Here is a 19118-nt window from a genome sequence, read left to right as displayed (position 1 = left end):
TGGAATGAGTTTTCTTAACGGTTTATGAGAAACATTATCAAAGCTCCCTGACTTGATTTCAGAATTTGTAGTTATTTTGAACAAGGGAAAAAATAGGAGAAGATGAGGGATTCTGTTATAAGAGGTTTATTTAGTGCCCTACTGGAACACCATCCAGATATTTCATCTAAAGACTTCATCAAGAGTAAAGTTTATACGGGATCAGCTATCTGAAATTAATTAAATGCTGGAACATTTTCTTGGCTGCTAGATGTCTGAGAAATCTGGAAGTGGCAGATGCCAAACTACCTGCCATGTGTGTACTTCCTGTAGTCTTATTTTCCTAAATGAAATGTAGTTACCACAAAGGATATTTGGAATTGAGAAGGTAAGATCAACTAGATTTGGCTTTCCTAAATGTGGTCTATCTCTTAGCAAGTGTTTTACAGTTGCTATTACAACTTTGTTGAGAAGTTTTTCTCATTAACAATTGTCATTTTACATTTTCAGTGTGGAATAATTAAGATATTGGTCTAAGTTTCAAGGCAGCATTTTAGAGTTTTAGCAAATTATTTCTTATTGTCTAATTGGGATTACACCATTAGCACCCATTGTGCAGTAGTAGTAACCATTTATGGATTACAAAGATATAATTTATAAACAATTATTATTAGTAAATACATAATTCCAACCTTGAAGTAACTAAGAAATAAAGTTGCATTTCCATTACTTTTAACTTAATAATATCTCTAAGGGAAAAAATCTGATATCTTTAGTTCAGTTTTAGAATCACAGAATAATTTGGGCTGCACAGGACCTCTGGAGGTTATCTGGTCCAACACCTGCTCAAAAGGGGTCTCATTGCATCAGGTTGCTCATGGCTGTGTCCAGTCAGGTTGAACCCTCAAAAGGCAGAGATTCCACCATCTGTGCTGAATGCTGGTTACTGCAATACGTTAGTAAGAAACTAATTCACATGCAAAATTATTCTACAGATTTCTGGATACAATTTGAAATGTTCCACCTTCTCTTGGAGTTTTTTTCTCACTCATTAAACTTTCTTGATATACTGTTCAATAATTGTATGTCAGAACATGGTGCCTGGTGACAGCCAACAGGTAGCAGGAGATATTTCATCCATTTAGGTGATAATAGCTAAATAGCTTAGAGTGCAAAAGTTGCTTTAGTAAGTAAAATCCTTTGGTTACTTTGTGATTTACGGCTGGTTTTTTTCGTTTGTATGTTTTTTGTTTTTGTTTTTTTTTCTTGTTTGCAAAGCTAGTTATTTTTTTCCAAGCTATTTTAAAGCTATCCTTCATTGTCTCAACAATGAATTCTCTCAAAGATTTTCTAGATATTTTATTTAACTTACAGCATTTTGATTTCTTATGCAAAGTTTTAGTGGTCTTTCATTTATACTTTATACTCTAATATTGACGCAAGCCTTACCTGACATCAAAAACTTTGTGCTCAGCCCTGCACAGATGCATCAGGAGAATTGCTGCAATACTGGAAAACTGGCAATTAACCTGTCTTCATGCTTCCCAAACTTCTTTTCCCTCCCCTGTGTGTCAGTTAGCTTTTACTGCCTCACCCTGTCCTCATCCTTGGTTCTGTATGAAGGGAGTTGTGGTGATTTCTGGGTGAGCAGGAGCAAGACTCCATTCTTCATTTTTCCTACCTTGGGACATTCTCATTTCCATCCAAAGTCATTTTTCTGGCCAACCGTCTCTTTGAAGTAGCAATGCTACAGTCAAATTTCCAGATTTAATTTGTTCTTAGGCTTTTGAGGGTGACAAAAATCTGTAAATTGTAATTGTCATCAGTACTTAAAAACACTCCCTTATGAAGTCTGTAGTGATCTCACTCTTATTTCTGGACAAACTCTGGGGAAATAAAGCCCATCCCAGGGGCAGATGCAGCTGTTGTCTGGGAAAGATCACAGGAAGGTCAGGGCCCTGGAAAACTGAACCCATCATCTTCACATCCTGGTTAAAAGCCCATTCCTACAGGGGCTGAGTCCATGAGCCCCCTGACATGAGGGGACTTTAGAGACCCCTCAGACACAGCTCTCAGCACAGAGCTCCTCTGACCTCTGCAGAACTGGGGAGCAGTGATTATTGCCTCATCCCTACTGGCCCATCCTATCTCCTTTCAAGTTCTACCCCCTCTTTTGTGTAGACCTCGGGTCAGAAGAGTTCTGGTGCCAGGAAAGCAATCGTGATGACTTTTGTGGCAAAGAGACACAGTCTCAGAGGCACAGTTGATCCTTGTTCCTTTGGTCCCAGTCGCTGGCAGAAGAGAGGTGTTGGTCAGGGCTAGTGCTGAGAGCCCCTTCTTCTACCTTCCTGGGAGACCAGGGCTGTGCTAATCAGCTCCCCCACTAGAAATGAACATGGGGCATTTTGTTTAAACTGAGAAGCTGATAGCATTGAACCCATCTATTTGTATAAACTAGCTGGCTATCTTCTTGCCATCTCTAATGTAAATCTACTACGGTATTGTGAAACTTTATTTATTTTATGCTTGCAGTATTTACCAAAGCAAATCATACAAAAGGGGTCCTTTCTAACTTCCATACCATTTTTCTACTGAATTATTTGTTGGAAAGATATGTTCATGTATAATTAAATGTGGCTTTCTTAAACCTTTGCAGTTGGTAGCTTAATATATATTTTGTTGTACTTTGAGTACAAAGGCTATATTATGCTTTTGTTGGCATCCTTACTAGTTAGTATGCCAACCACATAATTTTGTTCTCTGCTATATGTCAGGATTCGAGTGCCGAGGGCTCAACAGGTGGTGCTGGGATAAAGTTCTGGCAAATCAAATAGGTAATGCAGTTATTTCTTTTGTCAAATTATAATTGAAAACAGAGACGAGTAAAATGAAACTCACATTTTCCTGGTGCAAAACAGGGTTTAGAATTAAATTCAAATCAGTTTCCATGACAAATGCACATTACTACTGGAGCTTGGTCTGTAAATAAACATGCAACACCTTAGTTTTGATGTAGAATGATTTGTTCTCTGTAAATTTAAACCTTAAACATCAGCATTTAAACAATAACAGAAAGCAAGAGTCCTCCATGACTCTTCTGTCTCTCTTGTACATATCTTGCAGAAAACGTGCCAAAAGCTTCAGGAGAACTTTGAAAAGATTTAAATCTAAAAAGTCAGAGAATTTGAGACAATCTGTGATACATAACTCGAATGTTTAACATCAAGAGTTTCCTGCCATATTGTTTTCTAATCATTGCTATAACCACGATCCCAGTAGAAAATGATAAATACACTGGAAATTCCAGTGAGTGTGCTGAATGAGGTGCTGCTTGTTTTATGCTTGACTTGGATAACATTTATTAATCCTAAAATCATAAAAATGGGTTAAGGCCTTCTACAACAAAAATACAACAAATCATGTATGCATAACTTGTTTTTCCAAATTGCATATAAAAAGACCTATGCTTGCAAGCCTATCCACTTTGCTATTGTAGCTGATGTTTTTACACTGAGATGTTTTTATTTTCCTCTGAGGACCTCTCTAAATCCAATGCATATAATCTTATCTACAGCTCCTACAAACACTGGTTTTACTTAGTTTTCTGTTCTTCCTCACTCAAAGACATTTCTCCTGAACTGTAATTTTCTTAACTCCAGTTCCATAGACAGATCACAAACATCTTTATGACCCTTTCAAGCTCTCATTTTACTGAAGGTTTTACCTTTATTTGTGACCACATAGCACATCCTCTTCTGCCGCTTAATAACTCATTCCATAAGTGATCAAAAACTAATCAGCATGAGAAAAGGCTGTCACTTTCAATCCACAAACTTTATAAGTTTTACTTTTTATTTATTGCAGTTACGATTGCTTAGTCCCAGCAGAATACATACCTTTCTCTCCCATGCCAGCAGACTGAGGTTGCAATGCTGACTCCCAGGGCTGCAGGCAGGTGATGGAGGCCTGAGGTGCCCTGAACCGAACAGGATGACAGATCCCAGGGTAAGAAGCCAGCACATTTCAAGATGGTTTTGAGAGAAATTACACAGGTGTTTAAGGAGACATTCTGCGAGAAACAATCAAATTTCACAGAAATCCAAGAGTGAGCATTGGAGATGTTTTGGGGAGTGGGATAGTATATGGCCAACAGTGCCTAGCACATACCACCAGGGTTAGCTCCCCTTGCAGTGGTGTCAAATACCAAAGTTGTGTATGGAGGTAACAAAACTGGGAGTATTGGGAAAAAGTAATTAGGGATGGGTTGTTTACCTGGGAGGAGGCATGGGTGATACTAGCACCTTAGAGCAGGACAATAATCCATCGTTTTCGTCATACTTGTATCAGACTTCTTAGGCATCAGGGAAAAAGCACAGGTCTTAGCAAACATAAAGAAGGGTACCCCCTGAAAACATGGTCCCTCTCCAGCCTTCTTTAGTGATGTTGCTCCCAAGCTTTGAATACATTTAGATCCAAATTTGAAATCTGTGATTAAGGCACAATTCTGTATTTTGGCATGTTGCATGCTATTTTCCTTTGTGTGCCTTAAGCCTGCACAGTTGACTCTCTGTACCCAGCATGGCTTGGTAAAGCTCTCAGCAAGCTCTTTAGAGAACCCAATGGCTAGAAGCCATATCTCAATGTGGATCCCGTTTGCTCTGTACTCCCCACAGTTCTGTGGGTTTTGTAATTGCTACTTTACTTCAGGGGTGAGTCTAGAATTCCAAATTCAACATTTACAGGAGTTGAAAATGGAATAGAGATTGACTGGATTCATGGAGAGCTACTAAATTCATGAACCTTTAGGCTGTTGGTCTTTGGTGGGTCAGCAGTTTAATTTCTTTATACTTTTAGATGTGAAGATAGCTGGGAACAATACTTTCACTGAGAATAAGAATCCCCATTCATCATACCTCTCTTCCAATATCCATGCTTGGACTGAACATATTCCTGGGGAGATTGCTTCATTAACCTAGCAAAGTTTTACCCAGTTTTCTCAGGATTTAATCTGGCACCTTCACTGCAAGGGACGGACTCCAGAGGCATGAAGTGTGCTACAGCCAAAGTATTATTAAAGTTTCTGCCTCTTCAGAAGTCCAAATGTACACTACCACATTTCTAGATTGAGCTGGGACCTGCCGTGAGGACTGATTCCTGCTCTCTCTGATTTGCCATTAATGTTCAATGCATGAGAGAAAGTGTTCTTTTACTATTATTTTATTTTATTTTAAGTAACTGTGTTGAATGTTTATGTTAAACCTCAGGTAGCTGTTTAGAAAAGAAACAGCTGAGAAGCTGATAATGTACCCCTTTCATTGACAAAAGATTTATGTCTTGCCTGGCAGGACTTCATACTTACAGAGCTCATGGCTGACATAGTCAAACACAAACAGCACGTAGTCCAGTGTTTATCCAGGGGAACTGAGACTGCTGCTCCCACACTTTTTTGTGTGAAATTAAATTGGCCACGTTGATATTGGCAAAGATTTAAAAACATGATAAAATTCCTATTAAAAAGGGGGGAGAGAGGCTCAGAAGCAGTTTGAATCAATGAATATTGTGCAAAAATAAGTATGCATGAACATTTCTGCTGACCTTCTGCAGGAGCCATCTGTCTAGTTGCAGGGCACCCTCTCCCTTGTGGGAGTGGGTGAAGAGTTCAGCTAATCTTAGTTGTGAAATGAGAATCTTCACCGAGAAACAAGTTCCTGAAATTCAAAGTTCTATTATTCCATACAGTTCCATTACAAGAAAATGGCAGATTCTTCTGTGGTACTTATGAACAAAGTAATAGCAAATTTTTCAGATTTTTACAGAGCTAAAAATCTGAGCAGAATCTGCCCTTTCTTCTTTCATGTACAGCATTTGATTAATTGAGAGTTCAAAATATAATACCAGTTTTATATTTATCTCTTAGAAACAGCTTGTACCAGGTTTGATTTTTTTTAAATAACTTATTTTTTCCGTGTAGTTGTTTGCCATCACTTTCTGTGGGGGTGCATAATGAAATACAGATACTTGGAAGCAGAGAAACATGGGGGCTGGGGATAAGTATGTGTATGCTGTGTATACGTGCCATGAAGGTACGTATATACATCTCACTCCTAAGCCTGGAACCAGGTTTCCAGTTGTTCTTGAGTTTACATGCGAAAAGATGTGATTTGATAACAGCATCTCTCTGTGTTATTAAAAAATGGGGGATAAAAGCAAATTGTCCAGGACAGAAGTAAGATGGATATCATTTCTCCTCTCTACCAGTCCTCTTGCAGTCCAGAAATATATGCTTAGAGTTGTATTTTCATCTCAGTTTGATGTAGTAGGTTTTAGCTATTCAAATCCCTTTTTCCATTAGTGTAAGCTAAGCTGCTCAGGCTTCATGTGCGGATGTTGCCCTACTTTTGTTGCTGTCTGTGGGTTTTCAGTTCAATTTACCTGCTCTACTCTGCCAGGTAATTGAACCCTCATGGGGCTCAGGCTGGTGTGTACTCACAGGCTACATCACCTGCTGTACCCACCCAACCTGTGATATATCTCGTACTTTCTTTTCACTTTCAGACAAAGGCAGCTGCACTCACAGGAACACAGACCTGGCAGGCAGCGCACCACTGCCAGGGCTGGGAGGGCTCCCAGCTCATCTGCCTGGGCTACTCAGGTCCGCAGGTAAGAGCTGGGAGTCTGTGCTTGTTCCCAGACCCTGCTCTGCCATCCCACCACAGCTTACAGTTAGCCATTGTTTTCTTGTGGTTCTTGTATACATGCTTTTTGAATGCTTGTTTCACTTGCTCCCCAGAACTGCCCTCTCTCTTCTCTTTATTATAATTCCATCTTTATTTATTCTTACTACAAGTAATGTAAGGGATGGAGCCTTGATCCAAAGTCCCATTCATCATGAGACCTAGCATGTCTACCCTGCCGGGGTTCCAGGCGTGTGACACAAGGCAGTGCCTACCAAGATGACTGTCACTGAGTTCAGAAGTCTCCTCACACATTGCATTTCACCAAAAAAAAAAAAAAAAATTTACTTTGTTTCTTATAGGACTTGAGAAGTTGGAAACTCAAGCTAATATCTGTGTCTGCAGCTCCTTCCACTGGGGACTATGCCTCCTCTAGCACATGTGCCCAGCATCTTACCTCACAGTGGTTAACCCCAAGAAGGTTCTTCCATGGCTGCTGCAGAAGAGCCAGGCTGCATGCCATTTACTCCTGTGAGCAGCTGCACCATTCAGCTCTGGAATGACAGTATAATAAAAAATAAGAAGGCTGAGGCTTACGTGAAGAGTGAAGGATGATGTAAGACACTAACTGAGATACTTGGATGCCAATACCACTTAGTGGTCAGACACTCAGCAGAGCTAAAGTGCCAACTTTCTCTTTACAAGGGAAAGAATTATGTACTAATATTGCCATTCTCAAATTTAACTCCTCACAGAAAGACAAAGTTAGAAATGCCCAGCTTTGCACCAACTTAACTTAAAATGGCAAAGTATATAAAGGAGCAGCTAACACAGTCCTTACAGAGTTTGCTTAAAGCAATAATAAAGGTTCAGCATAAATATGTATCATTAAACAACCTCTTCAAATATCAAAAGCAATTATCCTGTCAAAACAGCAGAGAATAAGGCTATAAGAAGTAAAAAGCCATGTAAGAAAGTAAGTTATGTCCAATGAAGAAATAGACTCAGAAAAGTTAACTAAAACTACAATAAATAAATAAAAACAATGTTTTTAAGAGTGTCTTGCTAAACATAGAAATCTAATAATAAAACTGTATTTAGTTTCCTCAGCCTATAGAAGGCTACCAGTGAGCTGGTGGTGCCAACACATGACAGAGATGTAAAAAGAGCAGTTATGGAAAATAAAACCATTGCAAGAAAAGTAAATGCATCAGTAATCAGGACAGGGGGGTTCCTGTCAGACCAAAAGTGTCTTCAGGACTTCAGCAGATTAAAGAGTCAAACGAGTACAACACTTGAAGCAGAGGCATTCACTCTCAATTTCTGAATGTACTCATGTGAAATTGCCGGTAACAATTGTTTGCACTGACCTTAGTACCACAGGTAGGGAAAAGGAAGATGAAAGTCTGTGAGAAAGGCTTCAGAGGTGACCCTGGGAACTAGGAACTAGTAAGCCTGACTTCTGAAGCAAACATACCAAAGTTGGAAAAAAGAATCAAATTGATTGACACGGGAAAAAATACATTCCTCAGAGAGGGGTTCTCCTGCCTCTTGTAAAAGACAGTCGTGTTTCCCAAATCTAGTAGAGCTCTGTGGAGAAATCAGCAAGATATTCTTCTTTATGACGAAAGCCCATCTGCCCAGTTAAACGTGCACCCTTGGAGACACAACTGCAGTTGTAACTAATATTGCTGGGCTTTGGTTTCCTTGCTGGATGGAACTGAATTCTCTGTGCTTGTGATTTTTTCTGAAAGCTGCAAGCCAAATCTCACATGCACCAATTAGACTGTGAAAATGTACTGCTGGAGCTGCCTATGGAATATAAGTTAATGATAAATTGCATGCATGCCGTAGAGAGACATAACAGAGTGTTATTGCCATTGTTCATCCTTTGGTATTTGGTCTGCAGAGTCTGAGCTTGTTAATCAGTAGTAGGTCCTGCTTTTACTAGGGTACGGTCAATGCCAAGAGTGAATTTCCTCTATATGCTTTTCCACTGCAACCTTTGCCAAAGCTCTTTTGTTGAGTATGTCAGTCAGCTGTGCTCTTGCTCTAATTGTGCCAGTAACTCATGTCTGGAGATTATTCATTCTGGGTCCGGTGCAAGTAGCATTGTGTCTGAAGCTTTGGAGACACTGCTTCTTGTGTAGACTCAGCTGAAGGTAAGTGTGATTTTGGGCCTTTCTTCAGGTGCACTGGAGCTCTGAACAAGGGGTTTTAAAGCTGCACCAGGTGAAAGACTGTAAAAATACTAATTTATGTATTGTGCACAAAGAATAAGGAGTACAACAACTTATGTTGTCTGAGTGCTCCTTTTGGGAAAGATTTGATCTTGTTCGTGAGATTTGTTTGAGATTGTTACCAAGAAAATAGTAGCAGTACTGTCAGGAAAATTATTTTGAATAGTATCTAAGTACTAGCTACAGCAATACTAGTTCTATCACTAGCATTTCTTCTTCCTCTGTATGTCTGGGGAGATTGTATTACAGTTGCATGTAAATGCAAAACCAGTTGTATGACGCAGACTGCTTCTTCTAAAGAAAACATCAGCTTGAAAGAGATCAGCCATTCCTGGTCAGAGAGAATATACCATGTATTTGATAGAAGACAACAGTAATTCTTATATGGTTGTCTACAGTGTCAAATTCCACTTAGCACTAATCAGGACAGATGCTAGACACATTCTCTCAAGTGAACTTAGTGATCTTCACACATTTAGAGATAAGCCATTAAATAGACAACAGAATGACTCCCTTGGTTTACTCCCCTTTTCAGACAGAATGAGAAAAAACATTAAAGAAAACTCAGTGTGAAGACAAGATTCCCAGAATGTCAGAAGAAAAAAAAAAATCAAAGGCCAGATCTCCAGGTATGAGTTTGAAATACTGTTCATCCTTCCCATGTTTGGCTACCTTCCCATCCTTCCCTTCCTTAGCTACCTTTGAAGGTCACAGCCCCAAATTATATCTGTACAATATGTATGGTGCAGGGAAATGTGTGTGGAGAATTGAGCCCCACCAGTGTTTTGCTCCACAGGATTGGACTGAGACAAGTGAACTCTCCGGGCATTGTGAATTTCTCTGGGTCCTGGGAACTCTGTGACTAGGATTATGTGAGGAAGAGTAAAGCTTTCTGGTGATCTCAGCTGAGCACATCAGGTCAGTAAATGTTACCATCTCTCTAAGGAACACTGGGAAGATACCTATCTTGTGCTTCCCCCACTTCCCATGAGTTTGTCACCAAAGGGGTAAGAGCAGATGCAGTTAATGGTGTTCCTCTATCAGTGCTTTCTGAGCATGTTTTTTTCTTCACAATGCTGCATTTGAGACATTCATATAAATCAAATGTCTGAATGGAAACAAAATCCTTAAGACAACACTGTCACCCATCAGTGTAGGAATATGTCTCCTTTCCGTGTGCCCAGGGACATGGGCAGTGTGAGACCTCATCTTACCCAGAAGCGTGAATGGGGCTGCACTGACCATCATGCCAAAGCTATTGTGGTGAAGGGAGGTGCACCATCCTGTCTGTAAACACAATATGTGTTTGTGCATCATGGCTAGTTTCAGAACAATAAGGTAAACACAAATGTGCTAGGGAGTGGGAGCTGCCAGTTCCCACTGGAGCTGCCAGTGCTGATTAGCTGGTATCTCACAGGGGAGCCTGTTGGCACATGACTAAATCATACATTATATAAAAACTTGGGTTCACGATTTATTTTGTTTTACTTTACTAGCAATATGCTAACATTTAGTATGAAAGCTAGTCAAAGAAAGAGAAAAATATCTGATGTTACCATCCTGTTTAGAGCAAGATAAAGTTATTTTCATTGTACAGTGGAAGTCTGGATGAAAACATGTTTCTTTGTGGTACTTACTTTTCAGTTTCGCAAAGCTATTTTTGAAATACTCTTCTGTTGGGATACGTGCTGTTCCAGCTTTCATCCTTGATAAAACCTACAATAACTAAGGAACAAACCTTACAAAGTAGTTCATGAGTAAGTGGAATTTAATGGGGTCAATTATCCCCACATGCTTGTGTGCAGGTTTCATTAATATTAATAGGTCTTAGACATGCGTATTGAGCTGAAGAATAGGCTATCATTGGCCTCTACACTCTATTTTGTGTGTGCTGATTTAGAATCATTTAAGAGAACATGTTAATTTTCAAATATCTAGCATGCTAGTGAGGAAAAAAAAAAAAGTCTATTACTCCTGCAAGATACAGAAAAGTTGAAAGAAATAGATTAAACATGAGTGAAACAGCACAGATCCCGTTTGCTTATTCCATAATTTAGAATCACATTACATGCATGTCTCTTCATAAATATTTAATGAAATGGAAATGAATATGTAGCAGCCAGGGTTCTTCCCTCTAAGGGTTAAGTTCCATTTCTGCAAATTGGTTTGTGCCCTATTTCTGTTCCTGTGTCTCTGTGCATCTAGACATTTTCTTGGCATCTCTAACTCTTCTGAGGTTTCAGGAGATCTTCGGAGATTTCCTAGTAATTGACCTGTTTGGATTGCACATGACTGGCATTTGCTAAAAGATAATACAGTCCTGCATTTTGTTGTTAAGTGCTGGTCGTGTTATTAACTTGTGGCCAAACCAGAATAAAGGCTCAGGAGACATCATTTTCCCTTAGACAACTTCATTTGGTTCTTACCGTAATCTCCATTATAAATGAAGCACTTTGGTCTCAGCTTAAGAGAGTCGCATATTCTTTAACTTGTCAGCTGTGTTTGTCCAGTAATGAATACACCCACTTTGCTTCATTTTTTTAAGATGTTACTGTACACTAAGGGTAAACAATCAACATAACATCAAAGTCAGATGATTTAACCTTCTGCCACTTCTCTAACCACTAAAGAGTTCCTGCCACTGCTAACTTGGTATTGGAACATGTGTAAACATTTTCTGAGAAAACAGGATTATCAAATGAAGGAAAGCTGATGCTGTCTCCTTAGGAAACAGGAATAATTAATAAGCTTAGGTCTGCCCAATCCCAAAGGAGTCTGAATGAGCCCTATTTGTTTTAGGTTTATAATGTAACAGAAACAAATCTTGCCGCTAGCTACAAAAGCATCATTCTGGAAGAACCTTCAGGTTTACTGCTGCTGTCATTTCAATTGCTACTATCTCAGTGGAACATAACTGATTTCAGCAAAGTTCATGATGTTTGGCAGCAATTTGAAGGGCCAAGAAAACTAAAAATGAAATTAGATTCTGAAAACAATGAACTAACATTAGCCAGATAAGCACATGCAATCTACTTCGTGCTACACAAAAATTAAATACTGCTGATCTTTGCAAGTAGCAGTGACAACTCAAATATAATGCCTTTGGGCCTGCAATAACCTGGAGGCTAATTAACTGCAGAGAGGGCTTTTTATATTACACTTTATATTAAATAAATTCAGCACAAATCCATAGAGACCAATAAGCATTTTTAGGCAGTCTAGCTAAATTTTACCCCAAAACTGATCAGGCTACATACGATTCTGGCTTGTGAGATGTCTGATTAATGTATTGTCCTCCAGTAATGCAGATGCTTAAGACAAAAAGACCAAAGAAGGGAGGAAGGCAGAGTCAGTATAATTTTCATGATTTTTTTTGGATAAAAATATATTTTACCTCAGAGCTCTGTTATACTGCCCTCAAAATATATCATTTTAAAACCAGAAGTTGATATGATCAAGTGAGGAAAAAAAAAAAAAGCAAAAGAGAGCAGGCCTAGTGCTCTGAGTCTTCATTTCAGGGCTTATCCAAATATTTCCTAATTTCTCAGCCAAACCTGAAGATGTACATTAACTAGTAATAGGCAAGCAAAATGCTGCAAGACCAAGTGCAGGACACGGTATGGATATCAGCAAGGGATTTCTGGGGGGGGCAATAAAATCATGCTTTGCTCATAAAATACGTAGCTGCAAAATAAGACATATCTCATTTTTTATTTCAAAACTAGCCACTATGTGAGCCAGTAATCTATGTCTAAACTGATTATACTACACTATTGTCTTCTTTATGAACACTTCCAATGCAGTTATAAACTGTTGAACATAACAGGGAGAGGAACCAAGTGGAATCTTGAATCTTGTTAGATCCTTTAAGTTGGATAAGTTTAAGAAGCAGTTTCCATGGACTTCTCTGCATTAAAATGGCAAAACCTCTTAAAAGAAAACCTCTGTCCTTCCAAAATAGGTGCCAGGTGTGAAGACAATATCTGGTAGATGGTGATGTCTTGAGAGATCTGAAATAGCAATAGGAGCTCCTCAAGCCCACCTCCATATTTTATGTCTCATTAGCAGAAATGTGCTAAACAGAGCAGCATGAGACAAAAAGAAACACCACCTGCATTGCTTTACCATACTTCTCAGATACCCCAAATCCAGAAGTAAAGTAGTAGATACTGTTGGATTTTACAAAAATATAATAAATAAAATAAACCTGTACCATACTTCACCACCAGTATGAGTCAATTCTCATTTAGGACCTTCAATGAGTAGTGCCAAAATTTATGCAGGAAGTAGGTCGGGGCAACCTTGTAGCTCCTCAAGTTATGACTCCACTAATAAACAGTGTGACAACCTTTATCACAATAGTTTTATCCACAAATTAACACACTTTTTTTTCTTTTTAAACCATCAGAGGTCCTCAGCTGTTCCCAAATGGAGGTTCATTCACATAGATTTTCTAGATATTATAGATAAGGCAAAGTTGCTGTGTTTTGATTCCCATATGGTCAGAATGGAATAGTAAAGTAGCAAAGCTTTTTATTCACGGGCAAAGTTTTGTCTCTAATATGCAGCTACCCTTTTTAACCATTTTTTTTTAAATAGCTGTTTAGAAGTTTCTCGGTCTCAGGATTAAAATAAATACTACTGTTAAAAAAATCTACTGTTAGATTCTACTAATCTAGAATCTACTCTAGGCTGAGTCCACTGGACAAAAACCAACAGATTCCACAGTGTTTTTTGGAAAACAACAGCTGAATCTCATGAATAAAATGTATAGTTTTTGAAAAAAATTAAAGAGTTTCTATTGTAGTCAAGAACCTTTGTTAATGAGATCCAGATAGATTTACATTTTTAAAAAGCATAAAATTTAGGGGTTTTGCCATTTAAATCAACAACTACTGTATAAATTACATTCGTAAGACCCCTTGGCTCCAACCAAAGGGTATTAAGAGTCTGTCTAACTGTCTGAGTTATGAAGGGACCAGGTAAGAGGAAGTGGAAAAATGGACAAGCTATAGAATATCCATTACTAAAATGACTAATATTACTACAAATCTCAGTTCCAGTTTCTTTGGCTACTTTCATGGAGATTTAAAGATAATTAGAGGAAAGGTTCAGGAAAAAAAAAAAAAAAAAAAAGAAAAAAAGAAAAAAAGATGGACAAATCCTGCAAAGGGAGGTCATATTTACAAATGCTCAATATTCCTTCAGGTTTATTGTAAATGATTTATGAGGTGCTTCTTAATATTAAAGTTCTTCATGAGTTCGTTGGAGAGATGGTCAAGATTAGTAATGAACTAATTGTCATAGGAATAAAATCATTGCTAGCTGTCTCCAAAAATCTAGCAGTTTGCCTTCTGTGGGTAAAAATGAGGTAATGTAGCAAAGTCTTATGAGGAAAGTTCTTATGAGGAAACATACACAGTTTTTTAGATCACAGACAATTAAGATTAATGTTACATCCCACACTGTGCTGAAAGGGATATCGTGCCTGCTTAAACTTGTATTTAAAAACCATCTAATTTCTTTGTTTTTCCTATTTTTTTTTTTACTTTTTTAAAAAATAAATGTTTCCTATTCCAATAATATAACTTTTTCCTTTCACACATATTGCATTTTCCTCAACTTCAGTAATGAAAATAGATCAGTTATGTTCACTTTTGTTTAAAGCCAATTTCTCTTTCAGATTTCCATTCAGCAGCAAAGTACATGTATATTAACTCTGAACTCAGAGTTGTAAGTGAGGGCATTGAGGACAACAGATATATAAAATAGATTTCTTTGTCTAATTCATGGAAATATTTCTACTGCTTTTCTATCTTTCAAAATCTTGGAAAAATTATCCTTGAATTAATCTGACAAATTTGTTTAAACTGGGCATGTGGTAAAGTGGAAGATCTTTTAGATAATCATAGAATCATTAAGGTTAGAAAAGACCTCCAAGATCATCTGGTTCAACCACCTCCCAGCCACCAATACCACCCACTAAACCATGTCCCTAAATACCACATCCAACCTTTCCTTAAATATCCAAAGGGACAGTGACGCCACCACCTCCCTGTGAAACCCTCTCCAATGCCTGACCACTCTTTCTGAGAATAAATGTCTCCTAATTTCCAACCTAAACCTTCCCTGGCACAACTTGAGGCCATTCCCTCTAGGCCTATCACTAGTGATCTGTGAGACAAGGCCAACCCCCAGGTCCCCACAGCTTCCTTTCAGGGAGTTGTAGAGAGCAATGAGGTCTCCCCTGAGCCTCCTCTTCTCCAGACTAAACACCCCCAGTTCCCTCAGCCACCCCTCACAGGACTTGTGCTCCAGGCCCTTCACCAGCTTCATAGCCCTCCTCTGGACATGCTCCAGGGCCTCGATGTCCTTCTTGTACTGAGGGGCCCAAAACTGAACACAGCGCTCGAGGTGCGGCCTCACCAGAGCAGAGTGCAGGGGAATGATCACCTCCCTGGCCCTGCTGGCTGCAGTGTCCCTGACACAAGCCAGGATACCATCAGCCTTCTGGGCCACCTGGGCACACTGTTGACTCATGTTCAGGTGAGCATTGATTAGCACCCCCAGATCCTTTTCCTCTGCTTTCGAGCCACTCTGCCCCAAGCCTGTATTGCTGCATGGGGTTGTTGTGGCCAAAGTGCAGGACCGAGCCCTTAGCCATGTTGAACCTCATCCCATTGGCCTCTGCCCATCAATCTAACCTGTACAGGTCCCTGTGCAGGCCCTTCCTGCCCTCCATCAGATTGACACTTCCCCCCAACTTGGTGTCATCTGCAAACTTACTGAGGGTGCACTCAATTTCCTCACCCAAATCATCAGTAAAGATATTAAAGAGGATGGGCCCCAATACCAATCCCTGGGGAACGCCACTGGTAACCAGCCACCAGCTAGATTTCACTCCATTCAGCACCACTCTTCAGGACCAGCCATCCATCTGGTTTTTAACCCAGCAAAGAGTGTACCTGTCCAAGCCACGGGCTGCCAGCTTCTCCAAAATACTGTGGGAGACCATGTCAAAAGCCTTGCTGAAGTCTAGGTAGACTATGTCAACAGCCTTTCCTTCATCCACCAGTTAGGTCACCTGGTCAAAGAAGGAGATGAGGTTGGTCAGGCAGGATTTGCCTTTCATGAGCCCATGCTGGCTGGGCCTGATCCCCTGGTTGACCCACAAATGCTGTGTGACTGCGCTCAAGATGACCTGTTCTATCACCTTCCCTGGCACCAAGGTCAGGCTGACAGGCCAGTAGTTTCCTGGGTCCTCCTTATCGCCCTTCTTATAGATGGGTGTCACATTAGCAAGTCTTCAGTCATCTGGGACCTTTCCAGTTGACTCTATGGTTGACCATAATGTTTAATTTTAATCTATTCTCTCACCATTTTGCTGGTTTGGAGAAATATACATTGCTCTTTTAATCATCATCTATGACAGTTAGTTAACAAACTCGTAAGCAAAGTAGATGGATCGGTGTAAAGCAAGAACTGTCCGGTTGCCATGCTTTTCCTTCAGCCCTTGAAGAACTGTTACAAGAAATTCTGCCCAAAATCCAATCCCAAAGCAAATACCAAAATGTTTAATTAAGCACTTAGGTTTGGTTTGTGGCTGTGTGTGTCTTTCTAAGCTACTTGGTTTGGTTTGTGGTTGTGTGTGTCTTTCTAAGCTACTTGTTTTTCATTTGGTCACAAATACTGGCACCTTTTTTTTATGTTTTGAACATCAGGAATTCAGCAGGAATTAAAGTTGTAATTAAAGTCTTCTCTGGTGGCCTATATAGCACTGTAGGAAGCATTTGTATTATAGATGTAAGATGTCTTTCATTAATCAACATTTCAACTTTTAACAGAGTAAGTTACTTTTCAAAATAAGAGATGACCTTGGTAACCTCCTACTGGAACTCTTGTGTTTCATCTTTAACATGAAACAGTCAAGCAGTAACATAACCCAAGCCGCACCCAGGGTAAGGCTTGCTCACAAATGCACTTCTGCTTGTTTCTGTGCATGTTTTCAGAACAGTTCTGTCTAATGTCACCATCTTCTGTAATCAGGCCTGCCTTTTTTGGTTACTTGGAGAGGAATTTTGTCCCCCAAACCCTGCACTGATGTTGTCTATAATGCTACAGCTGTCGTGCCATTAACTCGGCTTCCAGGACAGTGACTACTGGTGCAATGAGCAGGCAATTACTGCACTCTCTCAGAGTGACCAGTAGAATCAAAAATGTCTGCTTGAATATATTACTTCATGACAAATTCTGAGAATCTGAATCTCTCTCATGTTCACAAGACTGAACTACTCCGTAACTGTAGCAAGCTCTTTAGCATTTGGAGGAAATTAAACTAAATACATCTTGCCAACAGCAAATACTCGAAGGACAACTTTTATTTTAATTACTGTAGACATAGAAAAAGGAGTTCTTTAAGGAAGTCTGTCAACTAAGAGCTATATATAACTCTTAAGGAATTCCTTAGTGATTTTCCTGGTTAAACAGATTTCCTTAAAAAATTTGTTCGCTGCACAGGCTGGAATTATTGTAAAATCAAATACTCATTTTTCAAAAGTCTGATCTGACTTGTAATGCTAACACAGCACATAGTAAACACACACCCATTGGACAAGTCAGGTTTGTCGTATTGATCTTATAAAATGACTAGGCGTTGCAGAGCCAATGTCTGGATCTATTGAGAAAAGGTCCAGAATGAAGTGTTAACCATTGGAGTTAAAGCTCTTTCTCTCATTGATTTCAGTAAACGTTTTTCCAGATCCAAAGCCTTTCTATTAAGCTCAGTGGTCTTTCAGCCAGAGCTGTGATATTCGTTGAAGCCAAAGAACAGCAAAGTTTGTCTGATCTCTTTTGAGACTCCAGTTTCAGCTAAATAACCCAGTGGACCATTCTCTGAATTAGCATTGCAGAATACGTACCAGCAGTGAGGGTACTGCTAAACTGCGAGCTATCTGAGAGGTACTCCAGAACAAGGAAAGCAACAGACCATGCAAACTGCATGCAGTCCTAATTTTGTGCTATTATGAGGGAAAGGACATTTTTAACCTTTTATTTCTTTCCAGACTCTAGGATTAATTTCTTTCTTTCTTAGCCTTACTTTCTCCTTATGTATTTATTTCATAATTTGTTTATTAAAATATAAGTGAATAACATTAGCTGTTCTGGTACTTAACTTTGTAAGGAGTTACCCACTATAGATTTATAGTTGTAACACTATTATTTTATGGCACAAAGCACTGCTCTGAGGATTAGTGAAGGACCTGTGAGTAGACATACATTGAGAGAAATTCGGAAAGGATGGGTAGAATAGACTGAGAAAAAGGAACCACAGAGAGTCAGTGTTAAGGTAAGTGATAAAAAGAGGGAAAAGAAGAGAAAAAGCAGCTAAGTGAATGGTATGTAACACCTAATCTAAAGCACATTTATCTCTCCTTCAGCACATACAAAACTTATAGCAGATTCTTTTTATGGTTACTGAATACCCACATTACCTGAAATTAGAATTTACTGTGCTGAGTACTAAACCCTAACATTTAAAAATAAGCTTCATTATAAAAATATTTATTAATCTGTAACCGACACCATCAGCTCTTACACTCCCACTATATTCATCCCATTGTCTCCCAAGACGAGTACCATGAAGGTATGTCAGCCATAGAAATATATTTGATATGCAACTAGTAACAGCAGCTATTTTCTGTTCCTTATTTCTTTAGCTCTACTTTAAATGCACGTGTATGTTTGCTTTGCAACCCAGCTTCTGAGACAGAAGGAAAAAAATGACTAATTTCTACAGATGTGAAAATATTTCTATAATATGTAAAATCTAAGTAGCTCTTCATTCAATCACTTTCTCAATGAAAATAGGCCAGGATTAAAGAAATCCAGGGAAAGAGAAAAGATTAACCTAGAAAAGGCTGGATTTATTGCTTCCCACTTCAACAGTCCTACAAGGACTGGGTCACAGTGCTACAGCTCTCTCATGCATGGCAGGGGTGGGCATGGTTCCCCTGCATGCAAGCAACACATCAGCTCATGTGAAGTGAATCAGGGACAGCACAATTATTCAAAGGAGGAGGAACATACAATCTCTGGCAGCACAGAACTGAGTTTTCTCTCTGGTTTCATGCAGCTAACACAGAGCAGAGGAGCCAGAGAGTATAGCAGTATAATGGAAATAAATGACTTTGCAGATCCAACAGAGGGAGGTGGGGGAGAAAAAGCA

General features: G+C 39.2%; 1 long non-coding RNA gene across 2 annotated transcripts in view; it reads left to right on the top strand.

Annotated features, from left to right (window-relative positions):
• The window catches only part of LOC311440426, a 73138-nt gene that overhangs the window by 37616 nt on the left and 16404 nt on the right, over positions 1-19118 (top strand). For both annotated transcript variants that reach the window (XR_014695401.1, XR_014695402.1), the window contains 4 exons: positions 3844-3984; positions 6535-6639; positions 9429-9522; positions 9690-9811. This is a non-coding gene — a long non-coding RNA (uncharacterized lncRNA). The remainder of the gene's footprint in view (positions 1-3843; positions 3985-6534; positions 6640-9428; positions 9523-9689; positions 9812-19118) is intronic.

This window comes from Aythya ferina, assembly GCF_964211825.1.
Source record: "Aythya ferina genome assembly, chromosome: 8".
NCBI lineage: Eukaryota > Metazoa > Chordata > Aves > Anseriformes > Anatidae > Aythya > Aythya ferina.
This window is presented reverse-complemented; position numbering and strand designations above follow the sequence as displayed.